This window comes from Ranitomeya variabilis, chromosome 2 (assembly GCF_051348905.1).
Source record: "Ranitomeya variabilis isolate aRanVar5 chromosome 2, aRanVar5.hap1, whole genome shotgun sequence".
Taxonomy (NCBI): domain Eukaryota; kingdom Metazoa; phylum Chordata; class Amphibia; order Anura; family Dendrobatidae; genus Ranitomeya; species Ranitomeya variabilis.
The window spans coordinates 480,630,644-480,651,463 of record NC_135233.1 but is presented as its reverse complement, the minus strand read 5'-3'; the positions used below and the strand labels follow the sequence as shown (position 1 = coordinate 480,651,463).

Genomic DNA, 20,820 nt, shown 5'->3' with positions numbered 1-20,820 from the left:
TCTGCATTCCATCCTCAGACTAATGGCCAGACGGAGCGAACTAATCAAACCTTGGAGACTTATTTGAGGTGTTTTGTGTCTGCGGATCAGGATGACTGGGTTGCCTTTTTGCCGTTGGCAGAATTTGCTCTTAATAATCGGGCTAGTTCTGCCACTTTGGTTTCTCCTTTCTTTTGCATTTCAGGGTTTCATCCTCGTTTTTCATCTGGTCAGGTGGAATCTTCGGATTGTCCTGGAGTGGATATGGTGGTGGATCGGTTGCATCAGATTTGGGGACAAGTGGTGGACAATTTGAAGTTGTCCCAGGAGAGGACTCAGCAGTTTGCTAACCGCCGTCGTCGTGTTGGTCCTCGCCTTCGTGTTGGGGACTTGGTGTGGTTGTCTTCCCGTTTTGTCCCTATGAGGGTTTCTTCTCCTAATTTTAAGCCTCGGTTCATCGGTCCTTATAGGATTTTGGAGATACTTAACCCTGTGTCCTTTCGTTTGGACCTCCCGGCATCTTTCGCTATCCATAATGTATTCCATCGGTCGTTGTTGCGGAGATATGAGGTACCGGTGGTTCCTTCTACTGAACCTCCTGCTCCTGTGCTGGTGGAGGGTGAATTGGAGTACGTTGTAGAGAAGATCTTGGATTCCCGTATTTCCAGACGGAGACTTCAATATCTGGTTAAATGGAAGGGCTATGGTCAGGAAGATAATTCTTGGGTAACTGCCTCTGATGTTCATGCCTCGGATTTGGTTCGTGCCTTTCATAGGGCTCATCCTGATCGCCCTGGCGGTTCTCGTGAGGGTTCGGTGCCCCCTCCTTAAGGGGGGGGTACTGTTGTGAACCCGCTTTTTGGGCTCCCCTGGTGGTTGCTGGTGGTACTGGTGACTTGTGTGTGTTTTGCTGTCTCAGTTCACCTGCTCCCATCAGTGTTTGGGAGTTTCCTATTTAGCCTTGCTCTCCAGTCATTTCCTTGCCGGTCATCATTGTAACCAGAGCCTTCGGTTGCATGTTCCTGCTACTAGTCTGCTGATCAGCTAAGTGGACTTTGTCCTTTTGTTTTGTATCTTTTGTCCAGTTTGCAGTTTTTGTTATTCTCTGTAGCTGGAAGCTCTTGCGGGCTGAAATTGCCACTCCTGTGTCATGAGTTGACACAGGAGTCTTAAAGTAATTTCAGGATGGTTTTTTGAAAGGGTTTTCAGTTGACCGTGAAGTCCTCTTTTGTATCCTTCTGCTATCTAGTAAGTGGACCTCTCTTTGCTAAATCTACTTTCATACTGTGTATGTCTTTTCCTCTTGACTCACCGTTATTACATGTGGGGGGCTGCTATCATCTTTTGGGGTATTTCCCTAGAGGTAAGCCAGGTCTGTTCCTTCCTCTACCAGGCGTAGTTAGTCCTCCGGCTGGCGCGTGGCATTTAGGAAGTCGTAGGTATGCTCCCTGGCTACTATTAGTTGTGTGGTAGATTTAGCTCACGGTCAGCTCGAGATTCCATCACCCAGAGCTCGTCCGTTATTTTTGTGTTCTGATGTTTCCCTGCCATTGGGAATCATGACACCCAACTGTGCCATTATCTTACATAGCCCCAACTGTGCCATTACCTTACATAGGCCCAACTGTACCATTATCTTACAAAGCCCCAACTGGGCCATTCAACTACATAGCCCCAACTGTGCCATTACCTTACATAATCCCAACTGGACCATTCACCTACATAGCCCCAACTGTGCCATTTATCTTACATAGCCTCAACTGGGCCATTCATCTACATAGCCCCAACTGTGCCATTACCTTACATAGCTTTAACTGTGCCTATCACCTACATAACCCAAACTGTGCCATTACCTTACATAGTCCCAACTGTGCCATTACCTTACATAACCCAAACTGGGCCATTCACCTACATAACTCCAACTGTGCCATTATCTTACATAGCCCCAACTGTGCCTATCAACTACATAACCCAAACTGTGCCATTCACCTACATAGCCCCAACTGTGCCATTCACCTACATAGTCCCAACTGTGCCATTCACCTACAAAGCCCCAAATGTGCCATTACCTTACATAACCCAAACTGGGCCATTCACCTACATAACTCCAACTGTGCCATTATCTTACATAGCCCCAACTTAGCCATTCACCTTCATAGCCCCAACTGTGCCATTATCCTACATAGCCCCAACTTAGCCATTCACCTTCATAGCCCCAACTGTGCCATTTATCTTACATAACCCAAACTGGGCCATTCACCTACATAACTCCAACTGTGCCATTATCTTACATAGCCCCAACTGTGCCATTTTCTTATATAGCCCCAACTGTGCCTATCACCTACATAACCCAAACTGTGCCATTCACCTTCAAAGCCCCAAATGTGCCATTACCTTACATAACCCAAACTGGGCCATTCACCTACATAACTCCAACTGTGCCATTATCTTACGTAGCCCCAACTTAGCCATTCACCTTCATAGCCCCAACTGTGCCATTTATCTTACATAACCCCAACTGGGCCATTCATCTACATAGGCCCAACTGTGCCATTACTTTATATAGGCCCAACTGTGCCATTATGTTACATAGCCCCAACTGTGCCATTACTTTATATAGCAGCAACTGGGCCATTCATCTACATAGCCCCGACTGTGCCATTACCTTATATAGGCCCAACTGTGCCATTATCTTACATAGCCCCAACTGTGCCATTACCTTACATAGGCCCAACTGTACCATTATCTTACATAATCCCAACTGGACCATTCACCTACATAGCCCCAACTTTGCCATTTATCTTACATAGCCCCAACTGGGCCATTCATCTACATAGCCCCAACTGTACAATTACCTTACATAGCTTTAACTGTGCCTATCACCTACATAACCCAAACTGTGCCATTACCTTACATAGTCCCAACTGTGCCATTATGTTACATAGCCCCAACTTAGCCATTCACCTTCATAGCCCCAACTGTGCCATTCGTGCTATCTTACATAGCCCCAACTGGGCCATTCGTCTAAATAGGCACAAGAGAAAACTTAAAGCAATACGAGTGGCTCACAAGTAAAACCAATCTGCAATCTGCTTGCAATCTCATTGTTATCTAAACAGTTTGAAGGTCAAATCTGAACTCACTTAGGTTTTCAGATTTTCTCATTTTCTCTTGCGCAAAAGATGTTGAAAAAACCCACAATATTACACATTCTCCTATAACCACTGCCTAGATATGCTGGGATGTAATCATACACCTGTTTTCGGAGCTCCTGTTGCTTGGAAATAAGCAGAGCTGAGACACTTGTTATTATCATTGTTTTAAAGATGCAGATAAACCATTTAATAATGGCTTATTATTCAGTTGTATGGATTGATTTATTAAGTCTATTCTTTATTAATATTATAATGTTTATTCTCCTGTCCTTTGCTAAAAATAACTCTTACGGGGTCGGTCCATGAACTGTACACACAAGAATAAAGTTTTTTACATTTTATAACATGCAATTTATTATAATTCTACACAGATTTACTGAAAAAAAAACGAAAAATATCCCATTGTAGATATATAGTCACAATGTTTAAATGATACAATAGGTGAACAATACGCACATATGGGTCATGTACAGCTACAAATCAGTGCAAAATAATAAATAATAAAAAATAGGCTAACAGAATCTATAGTTAATGCTTCTTATGCAATAATAAAATACATATCACCCAATAGTTGACAGCTCTGACAGTTTTATATATAGATATACTGGAACCTGTAGACTTTCCTCTACTCTTTCAAATTTCAGATTTTTTCCATATTCAACAAGACAACAAGATTTATGATCCATAAACTTTAAAATAGAATATGTGAACACTTTCAATAAATGATTGGAAAAATGTAATATGTAGAGTTAATATCTTCAGTTAAGAATAACAGTTATTTTTCCTAGAATAAATACTTACCATTCAATGGGCCCAAGATGACCAGTAGGATCCACAGCGGGAGCCTATGGAAGGTTCCCATCTTCTTAGTTGCTGTGGCACTACTGCGGAGGAGAGGCAAGGAACGGGGTGATCAGTCTGGTGGTGATCTTTATATACACTTGTAAAAACAACTTGGCACTGTTCCAGGATTGCTTTACATAGGTAATTAGGGTGGAGCTTCAGTTTTTTCCACTAGTTGCAGGTGCACAGAAGGATGCTGGAATAAGGGGTGGACTGTATACTCTATGTGTGTGTATTTGGCTATGCCATGCCTCTTTGACATGCATTTCATGGTCTGTAGACATAGATTGTGTCCTTGTCTGTATTGATTTGGCCTAATACATACATCATCATTAACTGTTCGTTAATTTGGGATTCTTTTATATTAAAAATACCTGTAGTACAAAATTATGCAATATACTGCACCACTGTAAAATGGATAATATAGATAGATAGATAGATAGACAGATAGCTAGATAATAGATACCTAGATAATAGATAGATAGATATGAGTCAGATAGATAGATATAGGATAGATAGATAGATATGATAGATAGATAGATAGATAGATAGATAGATAGATAGATAGATAGATAGATAGACAGATATATAGATATCAGATAGATAGATAGATAGATAGATAGATGATAGATAGATAGATAGATAGATAGATAGATAGATAGATAGCTAGATAGATAGCTAGATGCAAAAAATAATTGATAAATACATAGAAAATAGATCAATATATTCTGTAGATACTCAGATAAGTGGATAATAGATACATACAAAAATAGATAGATAACAGATAGTAGCATAAAAAATGGAACAGCAGAAATCCTCTACTTATCTTCGGTGCAAGGCCCCAGACAACCTGTCCACTGGTTGCTTTCAGTCCATATACTTCACAAAAACAGGCAGCACTCCATATTCTTTGAGATAATATGCAGGAATTTATGTAACCCACATCGTGCGACGTTTCGGCTCTGAATGAGCCTTTCTCAAGCAGTGAGTATTTCTTCATACAGCATATATATAGACACATCCCCATCATCCCCTAATAATAGCCAATTAGTTAACCACATGTATATTATAAATTACAATTTGTATAAAAAGTGCTTCAGTGCTATTGGTGTACAGTGTTCATTAAATAAGCCATTTCATTCAGTAAATAATTGTCCATTCGTTTATTAACGCTTACCTCTGGAGAGACATGATGTTTATGGAGGATCCAGCATGTTATCGGCATTCTGAATCGCCTACTGCGCATGTCTCAGCGCTTCTGCTTACGTCATAGTCACATGTCGGATTAAAGGCCAATCAAAATCAGTACGCCGCATATAAAGTCAGGCGCCTGCGCAGTAGCGCCTATAATCGCCATTTTGGTTGAGGCGTCCTAACAGGGCACTTTTTAACACCATTCTGGTTGTGGCATCTAGAATCAGGCGCATGCGCAGTAGCGCCTGTGATCGCCATTTTAGTTGTGACATCTTATCCGGGCATTTTTTAAGTCATTCTGGTTGTGGCATATCCTCAAAAATGCTAACAGGGGCGATCCACACTTATATCTCTTGTGAAACACCCCGCTTGTAGAATATAAATATTTTGCTTTTATTAAGTGCCTTCTTTTTTAAAAACCAACATGGTATGACTTAATTTACACCACATTAAAGTTCACTAGGCAGATTGCCCCCTCTTCGCCATATGGACATATACTGCTGTGCCTAATCCCGCCATAACGAACCAGATATGGCCTTTATTCAGACCATCATCTAGCAGTCAAAATAGTGTCTAGAGGGTGTGCCCAACCTTTCCAGGCAAAGTGCCTCCACTCATGACCCCTGCATAGCAGTAGCACATTAGTCTCGGCTAATGTGAACAAATACATGGCTTTTGTAAAAAAGTCAACCAATATATAGATTGAAATAGCCCTTTATACAAGCAACTCCGTTTCCGGCCACCATACGGAAAGTTCTTAGCTAATGTATCGCAATTTCTCCACTAGACCATTACAAAAAATATTACGAAAATACTTTTAAATACTTTATTCACTGGCCTCCAATCCTTTCACATGAGTATTATTAATTTTACTTTGTAGTTATACATTTCACACTAAATTTCTTTGAAAAATTATTTTACAGAAAAATTCCATACAAAAAAATCCTTTTAGAAATTTCTTTTTCCTAGATAGAGGGTACCCTAAAAGTTTATTGGTAACAACAAAAAATAAGGTACTACATAAGAATAGGGTGGAACTTATACAGAAAGATACAAAAGGTAAACGTGAGGTAAAACATAGACGTATTCCGTTTGATACCACGTATGGTGAGGAGAGTAGGGATGTGGCCAATGTCATTAGTAAACATTGGGGGATGCTGGGAAGATGTTTGCCCGGTATAAAGGAGCTTGAATTACCGCCATTATATTCATATAGAAGGAATAAGAACATTAAGGATTATTTGGTTAAGTCTGATGTTGGCCCAAGAAGGAAAAGCAGACAATTGTTTCTAAAAAGTTCCAGCAAAAATGGATGCTTCCCATGTTTAAACTGTGTGAATTGCTCCTGTATGATTAAGGGTGCAACATTTGAACATCCAATAACAGGGAAGGTGCATAAAATTAAACATTACTTAACATGCAGCTCGGATTATGTTGTTTATCTCCTGATGTGTCCATGCAATCTGTGGTACATTGGTGAAACAACTTGTGAGTTTAAGGTGAGAATGAACCAACACCGGTACTCTATTAGGAAGAAGAAGACCGATCTTCCTGTTCCTAAACATTTTGCTGAATGTAATCATTCAGAAAAAGATCTAAAATTCAAGATAATTGATAGGGTACCCGGGGATAGGAGGGGTGGTGACAGGGAGCTGGTCCTGAGGAAAAGAGAATTAATGTGGATTTACAAATTGAACACGCTTAGGCCTAAGGGCCTTAATGTAGATTTTAAAATGCATACATTTACATTGTATATTGTACTTGCACTGACATTTTGTAGTTATTGACTTGGTAATAGTGATCTATTTTTATATTTGGGAATACTTGATTATTTATATAAGTATGTTCCTAATTTTATTCTCTATTTTGTTCAGGTGCTTCTACTGTCAAATGTAGTTGAAGACATTATCTAGAGTGACATGCGTGGTTGGAGAGAAAAACTAATTTTCTAAAAGAATTTTTTTGTATGGAATTTTTCTGTAAAATAATTTTTCAAAGAAATTTAGTGTGAAATGTATAACTACAAAGTAAAATTAATAATACTCATGTGAAAGGATTGGAGGCCAGTAAATAAAGTATTTAAAAGTATTTTCGTAATATTTTTTGTAATGGTCTGGTGGAGAAATTGCGATACATTAGCTAAGAACTTTCCGTATGGTGGCCGGAAACGGAGTTGCTTGTATAAAGGGCTATTTCAATCTATATATTGGTTGACTTTTTTACAAAAGCCATGTATTTGTTCACATTAGCCGAGACTAATGTGCTACTGCTATGCAGGGGTCATGAGTGGAGGCACTTTGCCTGGAAAAGTTGGGCGCACCCTCTAGACACTATTTTGACTGCTAGATGATGGTCTGAATAAAGGCCATATCTGGTTCGTTATGGCGGGATTAGGCACAGCAGTATATGTCCATATGGCGAAGAGGGGGCAATCTGCCTAGTGAACTTTAATGTGGTGTAAATTAAGTCATACCATGTTGGTTTTTAAAAAAGAAGGCGCTTAATGAAAGCAAAATATTTATATTCTTCAAGCGGGGTGTTTCACAAGAGATATAAGTGTGGATCACCCTATTAGCATTTTTGAGGATATGCCACAACCAGAATGACTTAAAAAATGCCCGGATAAGATGTCACAACTAAAATGGCGATCAAAGGCGCTACTGCGCATGCGCCTGATTCTAGATGCCACAACCAGAATGGTGTTAAAAAGTGCCCTGTTAGGACGCCTCAACCAAAATGGCGATTATAGGCGCTACTGCGCAGGCGCCTGACTTTAGATGCGGCATACTGATTTTGATTGGCCTTTAATCCGACATGTGACTATGACGTAAGCAGAAGCGCTGAGACATGCGCAGTAGGTAATTCAGAATGCCGATAACATGCTGGATCCTCCATAAACATCATGTCTCTCCAGAGGTAAGCGTTAATAAACGAATGGACAATTATTTACTGAATGAAATGGCTTATTTAATGAACACTGTACACTAATAGCACTGAAGCACTTTTTATACAAATTGTAATTTATAATATACATGTGGTTAACTAATTGGCTATTATTAGGGGATGATGGGGATGTGTCTATATACAGTATATGCTGTATGAAGAAATACTCACTGCTTGAGAAAGGCTCATTCAGAGCCGAAACGTTGCACGATGTGGGTTACATAAATTCCTGCATATTATCTCAAAGAATATGGAGTGCTGCCTGTTTTTGTGAAGTATATAGATAACAGATAGCTAGATGATAATAGCACAATAAATAGATATTAGGGATGAATGAACGCACTCAGTGATACTCGGATATCATATGATAATCTGACTGACTGACACATGGATAATCACTAGTGGCCATACATGCTACATTTCCCTGATGGCACACTGGTTGAACATTGTAGAGGCAAGGGTCAAGTTCCACCATGGCACGGCATATGTTCTACTGACGCCGAGGATTGCTGGCCCTACTTCTATCATGGTTTCCTCCATCTCCTACACCAGTTTCTGCACCCCCTCCTGCTCCTCCTCATCCTTCATTTCCAACATGCTATCTCAGAGCTTGTCGGCCACATCAGCTAGAAGCTGAAAGCTCTGCAGCACTGCCTCAGCAAAGCGGCAACATGCACTGCTGAAGCTAATTTATTTAGGAGACAAACTGCACAACATGGCAGAGTTATTGAAAAGAATAACTGACCAGACAGATCTGTGACTTCTGCTGCTGAACCTACAACCAGGCATCTTGAAACAGCCACACCACTGGTGGCTGTGAAGCTTGGCAAGCTCACACACGTACCATGCTTAGCCCACGTGTTCAGCTTGGTACTTCAGCGGTTTCTGAAAACCTACCCAAATAAGCCAGAGCTTCTGATCAAGGTATGCTTTGTCAATGCCCATTTCCGCAAGCCAGCTATAGCTACTGCTGCTCTGGCAGTGCTGCCTCAGCGTATGCAGGTGCTAGCTCACCAAATGGTGTGCAATGTGACCACGGACTGGAAATTCACACTGCATATCCTGGCAAGGCTTTGTGAGTATCAAAGGAAAGTTGTGGAATACCAGCTCCAACATGCACGTCGGTATTTAGGTCAGCCTCCAAGTATAACAATTGAAGAGTGGGCATGGATGTCTAGGAGGAGGAGATGGAGAGAAGTCATCATGGTGGAGTCAGGGAAGTGTTGACTGTAGGAACCTGGGCAGATATGGCAGACTTTATGTACTTCCGCCTTTCCTGTGACCCTCACATTACATTCATCTTGGCCAAAAAAGAGTACTAGTTGTTCACCCTGCTATACCCACACTACAAAGAGAACATTGCATCTCTCCTTCCTGAGGTGGAGAGGTATCATAAAATGATACTATACCAGAAGTATTTTGTGGAAAATATGTTGAAAGAATTCCCATCAGACAATTCTAGCAGTAGGAGGAACTCTTCCTTACCCAACTAAAGAGAAGAGATGAGAGTGACACCCACCACGCACAGCTGAGACAGAGGTTACACTGCCAATTGCCTGGCCCAAATTCATGACACCCTCCCAATGTCCAGGCCACGATGACCCGGTATTTAGGACAAGGAGGGAAAAGTTTTTAAAAAGATGGTAAAGCAATACCTTGCCGACTAAACCAGAATACTCCTTAATTCTTGCAACATAATGTGCATGAGGCCCTACGTTATGTGTAATGAAGGGTTTATCTGAGTGTCACTTCCATCACATTTTGGCAGATCTTGCTTCCTTCATAAATACACTAAAATTTCCATTTTTTTATAAAAATTTAGTTTTGCTTAAATTATAAATTTTTAAAAAATCCTTTTTAAATTTGGCATTATAAAGAGTCATTTTACAGGAAAAAATGTTATTATTTTTTTCTGTAAACTCCAACTTCTTGCTGATTTTTAATGTTTTATTGTCAGCCCTTAAAATGGAATAAAAGTGTGACACCATTGTTCTCAGCAGTAGTGATGAGCGCATATACCTGTTGCTAATGTTTTCCCGAGCATGCTCGGGTGATATCCGAGTATTTGTTAGTGTTCGGAGATTTAGTTTTCATTGCGGCAGCTGAATGATTTACAACTACTAGCCAGGCTTGATTACATGTGGGGATTTCCTAGCAACCAGGCAACCCCCACATGTACTCAACCTGGGTAGTAGTTTGAACTTTCCCACTCCTGGCGTCGGCAGCAGAGAATCCTGAGAGCGTGTGGAGCGCCCCCAGACACAGGGCCGCGGGGTACTCGGTACCGGGCCTCTCTGTCTCAGCTCTGGGGTTGTCACGGTGGCTAGACCCGGTCCGTGACCCTGCTAAGGGGCGTCCAATGAAAGGTGTAGGTGGTGGTGTGTGATGCAGGTCGCGGTGAATAACGAGGACACAGGGTTGCAGTCTCTTTACCTCTTTACTGAAGGCTTCAAGATCCTCAATCCAGAGTACGGTTAACAGGGCTGGCAGAGACCGGCCGGTCCGATGGCACCTCCAGAGTTCCCTTTGCAGGTGGAAATCTGTGCCTACCTTCTAGCGCCTGTGTGTTGTAGTACTTCCCTGCTGAGCACCACGGGATAGTCCTCACAACTGTTGTGTCTCTTTCTGATATTCTTTCCCACAACTTATATCTGTTCTGATGTTCTTCTCCGTCCCCCAGATGATATGGCTAGGACGCACCCGTATGATGGGTAGGCCTGGAGTTCTTCCGGGACCCTAGTGACGCCCATCTCCCACAGTTGCCCCCTATGTCTGCTTAGGTGATTTAGGTGAGACAGCCAACCTATAATTAACTGTCCTGCCGTTGGTTTGAAGTAATGCTTGGAGCCCAATACTTCCTCGGCGTTCTGGCCACCGGCTACGCGCCTCAGTAGGATGTTGCCTCGTTCTTACAGCACGACTCCTACTGGTGTTATCTCCTTTTTGCTATGATCTCGTTTCTCACTCTTCACAATAAACCTCGCTTCTTGTCCTTTCTTGAGATACCGCCGCGATGTAGTGCAGGTTCCTTAACGCTCTGTCTTGTTCGCTAGGCCTCTGTCAGGATCCTACCCCTGACAGGGACCCCCTGAATCTTCCCCCGCAACACCCTCTGCCACAGGATGTTGCCTGGTTCCAACCCAGTCAGCTTCTGTCTAACTTTCTATCCAACCCCCAGTTTTACCAAATTGTGAGAAGTGGCCTAATACATAGTGCCCTTTGCTCCCCCTGGAGGCCAGACTGTGAAGTGTATTGGTGTCTGTGATACCTGGTCAGGTGAACTCCTTAAGTGCCATCAGACGTACCATCACTCCCCTTAGCGGCGGAGCGTCAGTACTGCAACGACCAGGACTCTGGGGTGCTGCACGTGCATTGTGCAGACCATGTGGATTCATGAGTCTGCAATCACACAGAGTGACTGCAGACTTGTTTCCCAAACTGGACAACCTCTTTAAGCAGTGGCATAGCTAGAGTCTGATGCAAGATTTGGACCTTTCTATCAATGACAGTCTATGGCATCTTATGTAGAAATGTGCAGAATGGTCATTTTATGTGATCATGATGCTGATGTATCTGTCAAACACTCTGATTTTTTTTTTTTTAAAGCTCCTATTTTTTTTTAAAGGTACTGCCTCACAATTGCAGCAAATTCTCTGGTGTCCAGGTCCTAGGTTCCCCAAGGGTCACTTTGCAGTACGCTGCTCAGCAAGTAGAAGCACAGAGCTTCAGCCTGACTATATGCACAGAGTAATGTATGGGCTCAATAAAAAGCCTTTTAATCTGTATATAGTGTAGGGAATGGGCTCATAGACTTTCTATTACACATGCTGCCAGGATGAGACCCGCAGCCTTCGCTCAAAATGACACTGTGCAGACCTGCTGAAATATTGAGCTTCTGTCTGAGCATGCCCAGAGTGATGTAGAGGTTCAATAGAAAGTCTTTGGGCCAACTCATTAACATTGGCGTTGTGCCCATCAGTCTTAATAAAGGCACTCATTGGAGTGCAGTGTAGAGATTTGCACCACATAATGAAATAGGTGCATCTGTTAACTGGTATGTGCCATCGCCTGTAATGTACAACAGTGAGTGACTTTTCATGACTTGACATAAATTTGACAGTCAGGTGTAGCAACACCCTGTCCTGCCAGCGTCCTGTCTATGCCATGCCCATATTGGCATAGCTGGGCAAGTCTGGAGTGTAAATGCCAAATGTCACAATATGTTTGGGCAACTTTCGAGTTGTACAAAAATATTGTGGTTAATTAAAGTGTTTTAAACTGGAATTTGGGCATAATACTGTATTGAATCATGCCATAAGAACCCAGTCTCCACTCTGTGTGCAGGTTTATAGGTAGAGAAACCCATTACTCCAATACAGCACTCCATCCGTGAACTAAAGCAGAAGATCAGCAGTTCGGGTTGTTGAGCAGTGCATTACAAAGCAAATTTTTGAGCAATCACTAGAGGTTTCAGGACCAGGAGTCCATACCGATCTCATGTATTAAGTAAATACCTATCATAAGGGATCGCGCACAGCACGGTTATTTCCATCCAAGTGCAATCCAACAAAACATCAGATTGCACTCGTATGTTAGTCTATGAGGACATGCACATGTCATGCAAGTCAATGAGTCTGTCGAAATCATCAGACAGCACTTGGATGACATCTGTCCAATTTCTGCGCACTGGCATAATGGAGATGATGGAAACATTTTGTTCTTTATCTTCTCCTCACAATGTCTTCTGACTCTCACATACAAGGGAATTGGATCCCATTATACTCAGATCAGAGTTTGATAAGAGTATCAGTTGCATTTCATCTTCAATAACAGAATGCACCTCCGTCTCACCCTAGCCTTAATAAAACAAAAACAAAAAAGCATAGGAACTTTTTAAATATTGTATTTGGGTTGAAATGAGCATGTGAAAGTACATGATAGTTGTGATAGTTAAAATATGGTCCTAAATGCACAAGTAGTTGGCCCGATTCCTATGCCTGTGCATAAATTAGGTTATGTGTGACACTGGTGTGAATTGGTTGTATGTGGTCTTCACAAAGTTTTCTAGACATGGCTATTTTAGTGAACGCTACCTTTCCCCAAGGATATTTGGAAGGAATTCAGGAGCATCTTTTCTCAAAAATTCTTCTATGCAAACTTCTTCTTAATTCCTCTTGCAAATACAGAAATTCGCTACTGTTTTTTAACATTCTTTTAGTCAATGGAGCGTGTCTTTTAGGCAGTCTGATACTGTCCAATCGATGCAGACTATGTAGGAGTGTAAAGTGACACATCCTGTTGACAAAAGGATTAATAACACCTGTCTTTTAAATAAAATATAATAATACTTTCAAGGAGAAATACAGTAACTGTGGAACAGCACAATGATAATTCATTGTCTCATTCAAATTGAGCAATGATCAACCATGACATTTAATATTAAACACATTAAATTTGGGAGAAAAAAACATCAAACATAAAAATATCATCTATATTAAATATTAAATTACATTTATTAGTCAGTGAACTAAGAACAGAACAATGCAAATTTTCAATGAATTTTTCTCCAGAATAAGAAACGGGAAGTTCAGGGACTCAACGCTGATCACGTGCATCTTATAAACCAAGAGTTGAGTTCTTTTTTGCTTTTTATGCACAACAATTTTATTAACATTTAAAATATTGATTAATTAATTTAGCAAATTAGCAGAAACCCGTGAAGCCTGAAAATAAGACCCATGTGTTTCCAAATACACGCATGGCAAAAAAAGAACATTAAACATAGAAAAGGTTATGGTTCCCACTACTTTAAAAGTATTTGTGTCAGTAGCCATTAGTGTTTCTTTGGACTGTACAAGATGGGAAATCTGGTGAGCCTACAATACACGTTATCATTTGGAATACTTTGTGGGTTGGATCACAATGCAATGTAGAGTATCACTATCAAAAATATACATTTACATACCCTTACTTATATAGACATACATATTAAAGTAAATATGTATTCAATCACAACTTTATCTGTGGACGTATTCTTTTTTGTATATATACTGTCTAGCTGACCTTCCAGTAGTGGAAATAATAATAAGCACATTGTGTGTTTCAGGGTTGTGCATCCAAAGCCGGAAAGAACGGTTTTTTTTCCATAAAATGGCACTTGTGTGAAAAAGTCCTATTGTTCAATAGTTTGTGTGAGATAAACTGACCTGAGCTAGGAATTCTAACAGCATAGTGCTGTGCGATCTTTAGTTTGTTCTTCAGTCTATCAAAAAAAATAAGGGTTTAGCGAAAAACAGTATGGCAATAATTTATTGACTGAACATTAAACAATAATATATAAACCAGTCCCAGCAAATACAGAAGATGGTGCAAAAGACAGAATCTCACCGTTATGTTGGATCGCCAAGATTAGAGCAGCTGCGACTTCATGGCATCTAGAGCCTACTACCACAATCAGTAGCCCCTCTCTTTTGGCAGGCATGTGCAGAAAGGGGGTAGAGGCAAGCTTAGGAAGCTGACCAAGTGCAGTGAGACATGTGGCAAGGTGACCCGATTGCCCCAACCTGGATTCTCCAAATGCCTTTGAGGATTCTGTGATGGTCAATGGAGCAGATTTGAATTCCTCCAGCTAGGGCCATGGTCCCTTAAGCTGGCATCCTGTAGATTGTCTCTGTGAACAGAGGCAGATCCCCTTTTATAGTTCACAGCTGTTCTTCAGTTCATCATCTGTAGGTCAGGTGGAAAGTGTCATGAGGTCATCTATCATTGTTTGAGTATTCTATCAATTTGCATTGTCTATCCTTCAATGCCTGCAGGTCTAGTACAATGGGTAATCAATATATTAGCAAACATCAATTGTTCAATTACCCAGCATCCCTGCCCTCCAAAGATAGTAACACAATAATCAATTCAAGAGTCAATGTTTAGGCTCATATGAACAATGGCCTATGTTTCTTGACTCACCAAAGAAAAGCACATCCGGCCTAATCAATAACAAAAGCTACATCCTCACAATAACATTACCTAATATTACCAATTTAAAAGAAGTCTTCTGAACTTTTACATTTAGATACTATTTTTATCTCCCTAACTTGGGCACTTTCCAAATAGTAAAAAATAGTAAAGGGGCACTCATTTATGTGAAAGGGGCTAAGCTGCAGTACCAGACACACACACACACACACACATACACACACACACATATATATATATATATACATATATATATATATAAATACACACATGGTGGGCCATTTATATGGATACACCTAAATAAAATGGGAATGGCTGGCGATATCAGCTTCCTGTTTGTGGCACATTAGTATATGGGAAGGGGAAAACTTTTCAAGATGGGTGGTGACCATGGTGGCCATTTTGAAGTCGGCCATTTTGGATGCAACATTATAAATGGCCCACCCAGGTGTATCCATATAAATGGCCCACCCTGTATATATATATATATATATATATATATATATATATATATATATATATATATGTGGGTCACTGTGTCAGGTGCAGCAGCTAAAGAGTATTGTCAGCCCTACCCTCTGCCGATCGATTAGAGTCTGGTAGGTCAGACCCCAACTAGCAAACATTGATGGCTTATCTTAAGAATAGAGAATCAAATACTCTTTTAGCTTTAAGATATATCAATTCATCTCATGAAATATAACTATAAAGAAAAAAACAATAAATAAGGTGAAGAATTACTGACAGAAATTAGATCTGAAGTAGGGTCCAATATACTGCTACCGAATGCTTTCTGCTAAATAGTGAAACTGGGATGCACAATCTTAATGGGCTGGACTAAAAATGTTAGATTGATAAGTTTCTGAACAATGGGACTCTCCAATCCTTTGGTCAATGGAGAAAGCAGGCAAGGAGAGGCTTGAATAAAGTGGGAATCATGTTTTTGCTTTTAATTTCATTGGTTTGATGAAAATAACATTGGAGGTGTGTGCTGGATAGTGTGCTGAACCCCAACATCAAAACAGATCAAATTGTTTGATCAGGTCTCCAGAGAGAGAGAGGCACAAACAATAACTTACAAGAGACAGTCAAAAGATTAAAATCAAATTGTTTATTCCAGTCAGGGGCACAGTCTAGTACCTAAAGTGTCCTTTCAAAATATTATTATTACTATTATTCATTTTTATAGCGCCATTTATTACATGGCGCTTTACATGTGAAATACGGGGCAAATATAGACAAACACATTAAACATGAGCAAAAACAAGGCACATGGGTACATAAGGAGGGAGGACCCTGCCCGCGAGGGCTCACAGTCTACAGGGGATGGTACACTAGGAGAGGGTAGAGCTGGTTGTGCGGAGGTTCAGTAGGTTCAGGATCACTGCAGGCTGTAGGCTTGTCGGAAGAGGTGAGTCTTCAGGCTCTTTTTGAAAGTTTCTATGGTAGGCGAGAGTCTGATGTGCTGGGGTAGAGAGTTCCAGAGTATGGGGGAAGCACGGGAGAAGTCTTGGATGCGGTTGTGGGAAGTAGAGATGAGGGGGGAGTAGAGAAGGAGGTCTTGAGAGGATCGGAGGTTGCGTGTTGGTAGGTACCGGGAGATCATGTCACAGATGTATGGAGGAGATAGGTTGTGGATGGCTTTGTAGGTCATTGTGAGGGTTTTGAACTGGAGTCTCTGGGCGATAGGAAGCCAGTGAAGGGCTTGGCATAGGGGAGAGGCTGGGGAATAGCGGGGAGACAGGTAGATTAGTCGAGCAGCAGAGTGTAGGATGGATTGGAGTGGTGCCAGAGTGCTAGAGGGGAGTCCAGAGAGTAGGAGGTTGCAGTAGTCGACGCGGGAGATGATAAGGGCATGCACTAGTGTTTTTGCGGTGTCGCGGTCAAGGAATGCGCGGATCCGGGAAATGTTTTTGAGTTTGAGGCGGCAGGAGGAGGCAAGGGCTTGGATATGTGGCTTGAAAGAGAGGGCAGAGTCGAGGATCACCCCGAGGCACCGGGCGTGTGGGACTGGGGAAAGTGAGCAGCCATTGACATTGATGGATAGGTCGGGTGGAGGGGTAGAGTGAGATGGGGGAAAGATGATGAATTCTGTTTTGTCCATGTTCAGTTGTAGAAAGCGAGCAGAAAAGAAGGCTGAAATAGCAGACAGACAGTGCGGGATTTTGGTAAGTAAGGAGGTGAGGTCAGGTCCGGATAGGTAGATCTGCGTGTCGTCGGCATAGAGATGGCACTGCATACCGTGGGATTCTATGAGCTGTCCCAGACCGAAGGTGTAGATGGAGAAGAGAAGGGGTCCTAGAACAGAGCCTTGAGGAACACCGACTGACAAGGGGCGAGGTGAGGAGGTGGTGTGGTGGAGGGAGACACTGAATGTCCGATCTGTCAGATATGATGAGATCCAGGAAAGGGCCAAGTCTGTGATGCCAAGAGATGAGAGGATTTGTAGCAGAAGGGAGTGGTCCACAGTGTCAAAGGCGGAAGACAGGTCCAGGAGAAGGAGGACAGAGTAGTGTCGCTTGCTCCTGGCAGTTAGTAGGTCATTGGTGACTTTAGTTAGGGCAGTTTCAGTTGAGTGATGGAAACGGAAGCCAGATTGTAATCGATCAAAGAGGGAGCAGGAGGAGAGGTGAGAGGACAATTCAAGATGGACGTGTTGCTCCAGCAATTTAGAGGCATAAGGAAGAAGAGATATCGGGCGATAGCTAGACACAGAGGATGGGTCGAGGGAGGGCTTTTTGAGGATGGGTGTGATCTTGGCATGCTTGAAGGATGAGGGGAAGACACCTGTTGTGAGTGAGAGGTTGAAGAGGTGTGTTAGGGTTGGGATGAAGACCGTGGAAAGGTTAGGGGTGAGGTGGGATGGGAGCGGGTCGAGCGTGCAGGTGGTGAGGTGTGATCTTGACAGGAGGGTGGAGAGCTGATCTTCTGTCATGCTGGAGAAGCTGGTTTTGGAGGAGCAAGGGTGAGCAGCTAAGGGGGGCAGTGGGCGTTGTGGGCCAAAGCTTTCTCTGATCGTAACGATCTTCTGTTTAAAGAAAGAGGCAAAGTTTTCAGCAGAAATGAGAGGGGAGGGAGGGGGTGCTGGGGGACGGAGTAGAGAATTGAAAGTGTTGAAAAGCTGTTTAGGGTTGTGAGACAGGGAGGATATGAGAGATGAGAAGTAAGTTTGTTTTGCGGCAGTGAGCACGGACTTGAAGCTGGCGAGGGACTGCTTGTATGCGGTGAAGTGGTCAGCAGAGCGGGATCGCTTCCATTTCCGCTCAGCGATCCTGGAAGCCCTTCTCAGTTCTTTAGTCAGGCTGGTCAGCCAGGGCTGCCTGTTGATTGTACGAGTTTTGCTATGCATGAGCGGGGCGGCCGAATTGAGTGTTACTGTTATTGTGGCGTTATAAAAAGCAACAGCAGCATCTGTGTCATGAAGGGAGGCTATGTCGGTAAGAGGGAGAAGGGACTCAGAGAGTGATTGTAAGTTGAGATGTTTGAGATTTCTGCGAGGGAGTTCATGGAGTGGGGGTTGCACACTAGGAGAGGAGAGGGAAGAGAATGTCAGTAGGTTGTGGTCAGACAGGGGGAGGGGTGAGTTAGTGATATTAGTAAGGGAGCAGAGGTGGGTGAAGACGAGGTCCAGCGTGTGGCCATCTTTGTGAGTGGCCTCAGAGGACCATTGAGTGAGGCCAAAGGGTGCAGTCAGTGATAAAAGTTTAGAGGCAGCTGAGGTGGAAGTGTCAATTGGGATGTTGAAATCACCCATGATGATAGTGGGGATGTCAACAGAGAGGAAATGAAGTAGCCATGTGGTGAAGTGGTCGAGAAAGGTGGAGATGGCTAGTTCTGGGGGGCGGTAGATGACAGCCAGCTGGAGGTTGGAGGGGGAATAGATGCGGATGGAGTGCACCTCAAATGAGGGAAGAGTAGCGGAGGGTGGTAGCGGGATTGGAGCGAAGGAGCAGGTGTCGGACAGGAGCAAGCCAACTCCTCCACCACGTTTGTTGGTGGAGTGAGAGGTGTGAGAGAGGTGGAGACCGCCGTAGGAAAGCGCAGCTGGAGAGGCTGAGTCAGAGGGGGTGAGCCAATTTTCCGTGATGCCAAGGAAGGAGAGTTTGTTGGTGATGAAGAGGTCATGGATAAATGGCAGTTTGTTGCAGACGGAGCGTGCGTTCCATAGTGCTCCAGGTAAGGGGACTGGGGGAATGGGGGCTGGATGAATGGGTATGAGGTTGTTATGGTTGGGAAAACGTGCGGAGGATCGAGGTAGGGGGTTAGAAATGAGTGTGGGGATGTGTTGGGGTGGGCCGGGATTTGGGGATACATCACCGGCAATGAGGAGTAGCAGACAGAGCGTTAGAAGGTGGGTGCAGGATAGGACATGATGCGGCCGTGTGTGTCTGGAGAAAAAGGATTGTATGTGGAGGAACAGTTCTGAAGAGAAGGTGAGATGTCTGGGGAGGATGGAGGAAGAAATGACTAGTTCCTTACAAGGTGGAGGGATTGCAGGAGATTGTAAGAAGGAAAGTAGTATGGGGGTGAATGAGAAAAGAAACCGAAACATTGTAGAGGTTGGTGTTCTGTTACCTTCCAGTCAATTCCAGTCCAATTCAGTCTAATTCAAATTCATAATTAAAAATATGTAATTTAAAAGATGGAAGTTAGAAGATGAAATGCAGCAGACTGCGTCTGTAGCAGACGCCTGCATGTGAATATATCCCCAGCTAAGGGCAATCAGGTGTGAATGTGTGAATGTGTATATTTTTACACCCTAATCCCTTTTGTAATTATCTTTATTGCAAAGTCTCACAGTTTTCTCTATATAGCTAATTCCTAAATGTGTTTGTTTACTGTGTTACCTGTGATGTTTCATTTGGGAGGAGTCTCAAATAGGATGTCACATGTGGCTGGGATTGCACTCACTCCACACAGCTTCCATCGCCATTCCTGGAACAGGATTTCATCTGGGTCTGTGCTGCAGTTACTTACTACAGTTTCTTGTAACACTGCCTCATGAAAATGTCTTGGATTCAAGCACATAGATGCTGTGATGGATGGAGAGGTGACATAGCCTAGAACTCTGATTTTGTCTCTTACGCTACTTCTTCTAGCTGTGAAGCAAGATATATCCAGGGGACAAAGATAGAAACATTTCTTCTATCACCGCCCCCTGATGATGATTCATTTGAGGGTGGTGATGGATGCTGTGGGGTGGCGCTGGTGTAGGATGCTAGGAGGTGTGTAGGGTGCAGTGACACACAGGAGGCAGAGCAAGGGTTAACAGGTTATTTATATAATCAGTAATGATGCAAGCAGGGGGTAAAGGATGTGAACTTGAGGATAGGGGAAAGTCAAATGCAGAAGAAAATAACAGGTTACTTATCAGTCTGTGTGCTGGAGGAAGGTGGCGGTAAGATCCCTTGACGGCACCGCAGGCGGCGCGAGATGTCTCCGATTCCTTCCCACGGAAGGGCGATGCACTGTCTCCTTGTGACGACGAATCCTCCGTGTCCTTTGGCACGTGATCTCCTGATCCGGGTACACAGTGGGGTAGAGATGATGGTCGTCGGCAGTGGAAGAAGTGGAGAGTTCAGTAGACAAGGCTGCAATTGAAGCACATGGTCCAGCGGACACAGCCACAGGCACAGGCCGGTCCTTAGCATGCACAGCACGGATGGGACTAAGCAGTGCCTTCTCAGTGGTGAACGGAGCCAAGGTATGCACTCTATCCTGGTCACTACCCAGT

At 42.9% G+C, this 20,820-nt stretch overlaps 1 protein-coding gene across 1 annotated transcript in view; it reads right to left on the bottom strand.

Moving 5' to 3' along the window:
- Positions 1–20,820, bottom strand: part of LOC143803847 (uncharacterized) — a 147,921-nt gene that overhangs the window by 125,559 nt on the left and 1,542 nt on the right. The gene's annotated exons all lie outside the window — the stretch shown is intronic.